General features: G+C 39.0%; 1 protein-coding gene across 1 annotated transcript in view; it reads left to right on the top strand.

The window, feature by feature from the left end:
• Positions 1 to 8,313: 8,313 nt before the first annotated feature.
• ZHX3 (zinc fingers and homeoboxes 3) overlaps positions 8,314 to 9,964 on the top strand; it is a 74,856-nt gene continuing 73,205 nt past the window's right edge. The window contains exon 1 of the mRNA XM_017859082.1: positions 8,314 to 8,328. The gene's annotated coding sequence lies outside the window, so the exon portion shown is untranslated. The remainder of the gene's footprint in view (positions 8,329 to 9,964) is intronic.

Below are 9,964 nucleotides of genomic sequence, written 5' to 3'. Positions count from 1 at the left end.
CAAGATTCCATCTCAAAAAAAAAAGAAAAAAATTCCTCTAGATTCTTCTGTTTGTTTCTCAAGATTATTAGTTGTGTATTTAGTTTTTATTTTTATTTTTTGGTAGTGCAGAAAACAGTACTGCTCTCTATTCTTTTTTCATGGTCTATACTTTCTTATGTAATGATTTTGTTACATTTTCCAACTTCATTATCGTTATTTCATAGCCTATCTCTTGCAAACAGAATGTTGTCGGGTTTTGTCTCTGTTTAACTTATCTTTGAAGGTTCTACATCTTATACGGGATTTTATACTGTTTAATTTATTATTACTATTTTATTATGTTTTCTGTATATTGTGTGTTTGTTTTTATGTTTGTTTCTTCTCCATTATGTCTTCTGTTTTACAGAACATTCTTTGCTTTCTTTAGCTTTTAAGCAAATTTTAAAGGTGAACAATCTTTCAAATTGTCTTAGTGCAAAAAATAATATATTTCTGTATTTATTTACTATAATCAAAGCAGAAGGAAGAACTTGCCTTTTCTTCCCTATAAGCAAATTTAATTTGCCCTTTTTTGGGCATCTTCTCTTCCTATTCCTTATCTACCCCATCTCCGCAATTATTTTTTTTTTCACCTCTTACATTTGTTCTATGAAGTGTCTTAATTCTTCTGAGCCTCAGCCTGGTACTCATAAGTATTTTGCTATTTTTGATTCAGTTGGTTAACAACCACTGCGGTCTCACTCTGAGCCAACAGATCCTGAGCTGGGCGCAGGAGATACAAAAGTAAGGGCAGTTCTGTCCCTGCCTTCAAGGTTGATGAGGTGGCATGATGTACAAATCAGCCAACAATGGCAAAAGATGTGATGTGTCAGGTGTATTGGATACAGAGAGAGAGAGGTTTGGTGAGTCAGTGCAGGCACTCTGGGAGCTAAATGTTACTGTATGTACCAGCAGAGCTTTGTGAGAAAGAGGATAAAGTGAGAGGGCAAAAGTCTGAAGGTGTACAGGTACATCAGCCTGTTCTTGGGCTAGTGGCTGGAGATGAGGCTGGACAAGGGATGTTGGGGCCAGATTGTGAAGCACCTTGAATATTGGGCAACAAGTTTCAGTTTATATCCTGTGGTCTGTAACAGAGGGTTTAAAGCAAGGGAGTGCCATGTTCTAGTTCATTTTTAAGGAAGATCATTCTGGCTGTCATGTGAAGCACAGCCTGCAGGGAGGGAAGTCAGTTAAGCAGCTGTGGGCAGTTATCCAGATAAGAGGTGAGAGCAACTTGAGCATAGGAGATAGCAGTGATGATGGAGAAGAGGAGATATGAGGCATTTGGGGGCAGAATCTAAAATTACCAATGCCTGCCATGGAGGAGACTGGGAATTAGGGCATGCCTCAGAGGAGTTTTTGTTTGTTTTAGGGAAGGTGGTGATAGATGGTGGAAGTACTGACCAAACTTAGGGAGTAGTATAAAGGGTGTGGATTGGGTGCAGAGACTAATTTGGAGAGAAGCAGGGGAAAGTTTATTTTAGGACTTGTTGAATGTCTAGGCAAACATATCTAGGAGAAGTTGGAAATATGGATCAGAAACTCAGATAAGATGTTGGGGATAAAGATACAGATGTGAGACTCACTTGTACCAAGGAGGATATCAAAGCCATAAGAGATATAAAATCCCTCAAGTAGAGCATGTACAGAAAGTAAAAGGTCTTAGGATTGGCTGTTGGCAAAGGTCAGTCTTTATGTTCAGGAAATTGAGCATATTGAGCACTGTAATACATGTCCAGCATGGGGGTGACTAGAGCTTTTTCAGATGTCTGGCTTAGTCTTCACAACTGCCTTATGCATGGAATTATTACTCTGCTTTGTAGGCAAGGAGACTAAGGTGTTATTACTAAGTTAGTAAGTGGGATTGCAAACCAGGCCCAAATGCCAAGTTCATGCTAGAGAAAAAAGTAGAGGAGATACAGAAAAGTGGTGTGGAAGAGGTGTTTTCCTTCAGGGGCAGTGGCCAGCAATGCCAGCATGCTCAGTTCCCACAGAACCTAAGTCAGCTCCCTTTGGAGTCAGGAGGCAAGGAAATGCGGTTTGACTGCCACTCTAGAAAACTGTTTGGTAGATGAATGAGGCCATTTGGTCTGGGGGTGGCATCATTTTTGTTTGTTTACGGATGACAGCTTGAGGTATTCTGATTTGCTCAGCTTCTTTTTCTTTGATGTTTTATATCTTAGATTGTCTCATTTCTAGACTTCTGTTATTTAAAAAAATAAGAAATAACTCTACTAGATTCCCCTTCATGTAATCTGTTCGTTAACTTGCTTACTTGGAGTGTTTTTCTTTCCTTCTCACATTGTTTTCAGTTGTTTCCAGGTCATGTCCCAGGGATCCTCTTTGCTAATGATGTGTGAGACACTAGGAGTGCCTTCTTGTTTCTTCTCTCAGGTCTTTCCATGCTGTTTTCTTTCCATGTAGTTTTCTTCTGTCACTTGAATCTTTTGTTCAATTCAGTTTCCTCCAGCACTCTAATTCATAGATTGTATCTTTCCTCTAGATGACAGTTTGCCTGTGCGTTCTTCGGCAACAGGATTGTGTAGTGCTGAGAGCATGGGCCCGGAACCAGATTGCCTGGGTTCAACTCCTGGCTCTACCAGCTACTAGCTGAGTGACCTTGGGCAAGTTATTTGTGCCTCAAGCTTCTTTGTGCCTCAGTTTTCTCATCTGTAAACTGGAGGCAAAATTAGAATCTACTACCAACGGTTGTGGTGAAGGTTAAATGAACTACTGCTTGTTGTGCTTAGAAAGAAGGGTTTCCAGTGTGCGTTCACCATTGTTAGTTGCTTGTGTTGTCATTGTTGTTACTTGTTGTAGGGAAAAATGGTACGAGAGATAACCTCTTCCTCATTGTCATTTGGTCATACAAATAGTGATAAATTTCAGGCTGTTGGAGCCTTACCTGATGACCTAGAAGTAGGCAAATCTTGGGAATCAGGTTGTATTCCCTCAAGTTTTTAAGGAGTTTGACAAGGAACAATTTTAACCTTGGTCCAGAAGTGGCATCTGGAGTTCAAGTGTCCACTGTGTGACCTCATCTACCCCATGGCAGTGTTCAATTGATGTCTCTTAAAAACAGGATGTAAAAGATTTATTTCTACCTTACAAAATAGCTCTTCCAAAATGTTTTATTTTTTCTCTTGTAGTTGTCCAGTCATCTCATCTGCAGATAACATATTTAACTTCCTAGGCAATATGTATGCCTACCTTATTTCAGCTGTCTTGCTGCATTGGCCAGAACTTCAAAAATATTTAATATGGTAAAAGTGGCCTTTTATTGCCTTTTTTTTTTTACATTTGGCTTAGAGAGGTGTTTTATATCATCTTGCCTTATCTATATGCCTTTTGTTCTTAGTATTTTTATTAGAAATTAATATTATCAAATTACATTCTTGTATCCATTGAGATTTTCATTAAGTTTTTCTCATTTAACTTTCTGATTTTGTTGCATATGTATCTTGAACTATCATTCCATTGTGGGCAAAATTTTTACCAGTTTGGTTATTCTTTTATCATTAAATTATTTCTGCCAGTCATTAAACACTGTTAAATCTATATTTATTCAGAGTTGTTGCCTATGAAAAGGTTTTTAAGAAATCTTATTGGAATTTTAAAGTTGTACCCTTTGTAAAAGTTCAAATAATATAATATAGACTAAATAAATAATAAAATTAACCCGATAATCCCATTCTCCCAGAGTCATTGATGTTGGGTTTATTGTGAATCTTTCCAGAATTTTTTCTATGCATTTGCATATATATATGTTTCATGCCCTCTCATTCTTTCTCTTTTTCTCTTCTCCTTTCTCCCTCCCTCTCCATCCCTCTCTCCCTTCATCTTACTAAAAATGCAGTCATACAAAGTCCTGAAATGTTTTCATTTAATAGTATATAATGGGAGTCTTTCTATGTCCATGCACATGTATCTACTTCATTCTTTGTAGGGTATTCCATAGTGTGGAGTGATCATAATTTAGCCAGTTCCCTGTTGGTGGATGTTTAAATTACTCCCAATTTTTTGCTAGGACTACATGAAATGTTTTTTGTACTTGTTTGTATGTGCCAGTATTTTATAGGCTAGATTACCAGAAACAGAATTGTGGATCAAAGGTGATAAATAGAATAGGGGTTCTTAACCTAGTCTGTGAGTCCCTATAGTTGTATGCAAAATGTCATGTATACTATATATTGTGCATTTTCTGAGAATGAGAGTCTATAGATCAGATTTACAAAGAAGTCATTGGTCCCCCAAAAAGAAAGAATTACCTGCACACAAAATTAGGTAACTTGTCCAAAGTTCACGGTGGAACTGGATTTAAGCTCATGGTATCTGACTCCAGTGGTATTAAAAGAGGAAAAAAAGTTCAGATGGAATATACATCAAATTATCTATAGTGCTAATCTCTGAAGGTGGGGTTATGAGAGCTCCACAATTATATTTTTTAAACATTGAAAATTTTTTTTTAATAAGCAGGAGAAAAGTAAAATTCACTGAACAAACAAAAGTAATCAGAGTGCTTGTGTGGCACAAATGGGGAAATCAGATCAACTGATCTCTTGGGAATTTGAAGGAGAGTGAGCAGGTTTGTGAATGAGGGAGCCATTAGTCCTTCAAGAAAGCTTTGAAAGAATTTGCATAGTCTCAATCTACCTCAACATGTTAATTAACTATAAAGAAAGAGGTCATACATGGATAGTGGAAAAACCCAGCAGGAACCACCTTAACCAAGAGGTCAAGGCCAACACCACCAGCAATAAGACATATCAACATCATGAGCCCCATGATATGATGTATTAAGAACACAGCATCATTTCTGTGGTATTTTTGCCAAGAATGTATAACCTCAGAGTAATCATGAGAAAACATCAGGCAAACCCGAATCAAGGGACTTTCAACAAAATAACTGTTTAACACTCTTAAAAGTTGTCAAGAACATGAATGACGAGGAAAGAACAAGGAACTGTCACAGGCCGCAGGAGACCAAGGAGAAATAATAACTAAATACAGCGGGGATTCTGAATAGGATTCTGGAACAGAAAAGGGAGATGGGTAGAAAAAACCAGTACAACTTGAATAAGGTCTTTGGTTTAGTTAATAGTATTGTATTAATGTTAAAGTTCTGGTTCTGGTAAATATACAATGGTTATGTAAGATGCTAACATTGGGGAAACTGGGGCCAGGATATATGGAAACTCTCTACAATTTTTGCAACTTTTCTATAACTCTAAAATTAGCTCAAAATAATTTTTTAAAATCTTGGCCAGGTACAGTGGCTCACTCCTGTAATCCCAGCACTTTGGGAGGCCGAGGTGGGTGGATCACCTGAGGTCAGGAGTTTGAGACCAGCTTGGCCAAGTTGGTGAAAACCCATCTCTACTAAAAATACAAAAATTATCTGGGCATGGTGGTGGGTGCCTGTAAACCTAGCTACTCAGGAGGCTGAGTAGAATCACTTGAACCTGGGAGGTGGAGGTTGCAGTGAACCAAAATCGTGCCACTGTACTCCAGCCTGGCTGACAAGTGCAAAACTCCATCTCAAAAAGAAAAAAGAAAGGAGGCTGGGCGTGGTGGCTCACATCCGTAATCCTAGCACTTTGGGAGGCCAAGGCAGGCAGATCACAAGGCCAGGAGTTTGAGACCAGCCTGGCTAGCATGGTGAAACCCCATCTCTAGTAAAAATACGAAAACTTAGCCAGGCATGGTGGCACATGCCTGTAGTACCAGCTGCTAAGGAGGCTGAGGCAGGAGAATTGCTTGAAGCTGGCAGGCGGTGGTTGCAGTGAGCCGCGAGATCACGCCACTGCACTGTAGCCTGGGCAACAGAGTGAGAACTGGTCTCAAAAAAAAAAAAAAGGAAAAAGAATCTTGACAAGATTTCTTATTTTCTACCTCATTTTTAAGTAAAGAGCCATTGTGGAGTTAGAGAATCAATTTGGACCTGAGTAGAAGTTGGATTAAGAATATGAAAGAAAGCTTAGGGTTAAATCACCTTCTATGAGTGGGTAAAATATGAATGATGACTGTCCACAGTGCTGCCTATAGGCTCATTTTCCGATATGTTTAATTTCCTAGACCTTTTTAAAGGGTACAGTAGTGAAAAGCTACAATGGGAGATTTTCGTGAACATTTTATGAGGCTATGATAGCAGAAAATTAGTCAATGCAAGATACTGCACTTAATGGAAAAAAGAAATTCTAAACCAGCTTTTACAGAGTCACAGGTCCGTAGATATCACTTAGTAGCCTGAAGATCTGTGAAGATGTTGCCTCAGTTGTTTACTGCTGAAGCCAAGATGGCCTGAAAATTGGTGCACATCCATGTGAAGGTGACCACACAGTCTTCTCGAGGCATTTGTAGATGAAGGTCCTTCCTTGGTAAGTGGGAGCTAAACAATGGGTACAGCTGGACATATAGAGTGGAATAATAGGCATTGGAGGCTCCAAAAGGTGGGAGGGGGCTGAGGGATGAAATACTACCTGTTGGGTACAATGTACACTATTCTAGATGATGTGGACGCTAAAAGCCCAGACTATGGAGTCTAGGAGGAGTTGGAGTGTGGGACTCTCTGAGTACACCTGGCCCTGTCCATGAAGGGAAAGGCCATATTGGCCTGGGGGAGACATTCTGATTGCTACAAGGCTAGGCATGCTAGATACACAGATTGAAAACCTGGAGAGGGGCTCTAAATTTGTTCCTTATGCAGCAACCTGATTAGGGATTCTGTTTCCTAGATGTTTTGATATTAAGAAAGGACAGCTCTGGGTAAATTACAGGAATAGTGAGGCTCCTAGAAAGCTATACCGCTTCTTAAAATGAGGGGGAAGAAATCTAACTTGTCTCCATTGAGTTTGGTTGGTATTAAATCAGTTCTACCCCCACCTAATTAAGAACTGAATAGTCTCTTAATGAAGTAAAAAGAAAAAAATTCTCAATTTACAAAGCTGGAGACTAGTCTTATTCTGTCAGTGGGTATTTCTCAGCAACAGTTACATGCCAGGCCACTGGATTACACCCTAAAATCATAGCAGTGAGCGAGACGGCCATGGTCCCTGTCCTCATGGAGCTCACAGACCAGGAGATTGTTCCTCCGAGCCTAAACCAGCCAGCACACCTCTCACTCAAAGGTACATCTGCTAAAAAGGCTTGGTTTACACCAAAATAAGTTTGCTTTTTGTTTTTTCCTTGGAGTTAAATGTAAAATGAATTACCATTTTAATTTCCAACAGTGTTGAAAAATGTTTTCATTTATACTTTATATGTTTAATTTACATGATTTTGAAGTAGCATTTGGTGCCTTTAATGATTACAAAACCTGCCCCTGTCCTTGCCACTTCTTTCAGGCTGTGATGTTGAAGACACTTTGGTAAGGCTTAGTGAGTTTGCTCAGTGCCTACAGAAATCAGAAATGTGTTTACCAAGGCATAGCAATCTCTCAGAGGCCCAGTGTGGCCAGCTGGCAGTGGCCAAAGGAAGCCAACTCTTCTCTGCTGCATGGACACCTCTCCCTTCCTGAATTTAATCTCTTGAGTCAGATTCCAAGTTGTAACGTCAAAGTAGTGAAACAACTGGAGTGGCGCTAACTCACTGGATTCTACCACACTGTTAGTAACCTCTTCCCTGGCCCTTCGTCTAGAGGCTCTGGGATGTTTTATTTAGTAGAGATATGTCCTTGTGCCTTGAGTTGGTAAAGTGGTTACGGTTATGAATTCTTTGTTTCTTTATATAAAGAGTACAGTGGATAAATGATGAGTAGTATTTATTTCTTAGAAGAATCAAGGAAAAGTTACTGGTTGATTAATTTACAAAACTTAACTCTATGAACCCGGTGGAGTATAAGAATAGATGATCATTTTTTCAAAATCCTTTTGAAGAGCAAAGTCTACATCAGCAGAACTTTTTACCATCTGAGCTCAATCCCTTTCCAGGCATGAATCTTCCAAACCACCCTGACCTACCTGTTATTAAACTCCAGTAGGGTGCCTATACCGTGTCCTTTAACAAGCTTTTTCTTCCCCTTTTCTAACTTCAAGTTCCAGTTCATCAATGCTGCCCTCCCTTGAAGTCTTCTTTGGCCTTCCTCACTCACTATTATCAGTCTCCCTCAGGTATCCCATGCCCATTGTAGGACCTTTCCTGTAGCACACATCCATTATAGGCTGCTTTGCGATCCTTCTGTTGACATTGCTTTCTTGTCTCCTGCATTATCAATTCCTCGAGGGGTCAGAGACTTAGGCATTCAGCATTGTGTCCTCTGAGTATCCAGCATAGTGAATTCGCTAACATCGAGTGTTTACACCATTTCAGGTACTGTCTAAGCTATATATATATATATATCTCTTAAATTATGTTGCTTATATTATTTTGATAGGTATAATTTGCATTTGTGATTATAACCTTATGAGAGTGATGTGTATTATTCCTGTTTTACAGATGAGGACACAGCTTATGAATTTTGCCCAAAGCTGCAAAAGTAATAAATGATAGAGTTGGCATTTGAGGCCAAGCAGTCAGGAGTCAGGGCTTCTAGTCATTACTTGACACTGGAATAATCTGTGGTGATGCCCATGCTCCTTATTATATGCTATAATGACATTATAATAGCTAGCACTTCTCAAACACCAACAGTGTGGCAGGCACTGCGCGAAGTGTTACATGTTTATTATCTCACTGAATCCTCACAAAAATCCCATGAGGCACTTGTAATTATTATTCCATAGATGAGGAAACTGAGATGCAGAGGAGTATGGGGTTAAGCAACTTGTACCAGGCAACACTAGAGTGTGTGCCTACTACGTGTTGACAGGTGAATAAGCAAATAGATGAATAACAATAGGGGTAGGGTTTGAGAAGGGAACTAACAGGTATTTTAATTTTTATTTTGCAGTGTCCCCTCATGGCATTAAAGTTTCCTTCCTTCCGTCCGTCTGTCCGTCCTTCCGCTCTCCCTCCCTTCCGCTCTCCCTCCCTTCCCTCCCTTCCCTCCCTTCTTTCTTCCCTCCTTCCCTTCTTTTGACGGGGTCTTGCGATGTTGTCCAGGCTGGTCTCAAACTCTTGGGCTCAAGCAATCCTCTTGCCTTAGCCTCCTAAAGTGCTGGGATTACAGGCATGAGCCATTGCACCTGGCTGAAAACTAACAAGTATTGAGTACCTTCCATTTTTTTTCAGTAGGAGTTTTTTTTCCAACATTTTATTATAAAAATTTTCAAACATATTGCAAAGTTGAAAGATTATTACCATAAACAACCATATACCCACTACCAGTTTTCAGCCATCAATATTTTACTGATTTTGCTTTCCCTCTATCTAGTCGTCTGTCATAGTATTTTTGATGCATTCCCCCCTCACTATTTCAGCATGTTTTATTGCTAAGTAGAGGTAATTATTTTTTTATAGGCTTTTTTCTTTGGAAGTAAGATGTGTACATTTTATTGTAATCTTAACTGTATATGTGCCTGGTTTTGACAAATAAATACACCTATAGAACCCAGACACTTATTATTACCTAGAAAGTTTCCTCATGTCCCTTCCCAGTCAGTGCCCACCCCTACTCCCCAGAGGAATATCTACTATTTTTATATTGTATATTCATATGCCATCCTGTTCTACCAGAATTTAAAGTGACTCACTCTGGTCCATAAAATACAAGAAGAAAACATAAATGAGAAGCAGATGAAAGAAAGAAACCAAAGTAGGAGTATTAAATGGAACCAGGAGACCACCTGGAACTTTTATAAGTAATACATTATTCAGTCCTCACAAAAGATATGCGTAATTATTTCCATTTTATAGACAGGCTACAAAGCTATGTAGCTAATAAGTAATAGGGACACTTATACTCCAAGTCCATACTTTTTTTTACTACAGCCCCAAAAATCAAGACAACAGGTAAAATAAAAGCTTTTTTTTTTTTTTTTTTTTTTTTTTTTTTTTTTTTTTTTTT

The sequence above is a fragment of the Rhinopithecus bieti genome, unplaced genomic scaffold (assembly GCF_001698545.2).
Source record: "Rhinopithecus bieti isolate Rb0 unplaced genomic scaffold, ASM169854v2 scaffold_38981, whole genome shotgun sequence".
In the NCBI taxonomy this organism is placed as follows: domain Eukaryota; kingdom Metazoa; phylum Chordata; class Mammalia; order Primates; family Cercopithecidae; genus Rhinopithecus; species Rhinopithecus bieti.
The sequence above is the reverse complement of the archived record's forward strand: the minus strand, read 5'-3'. Positions and strand labels throughout refer to the sequence as shown.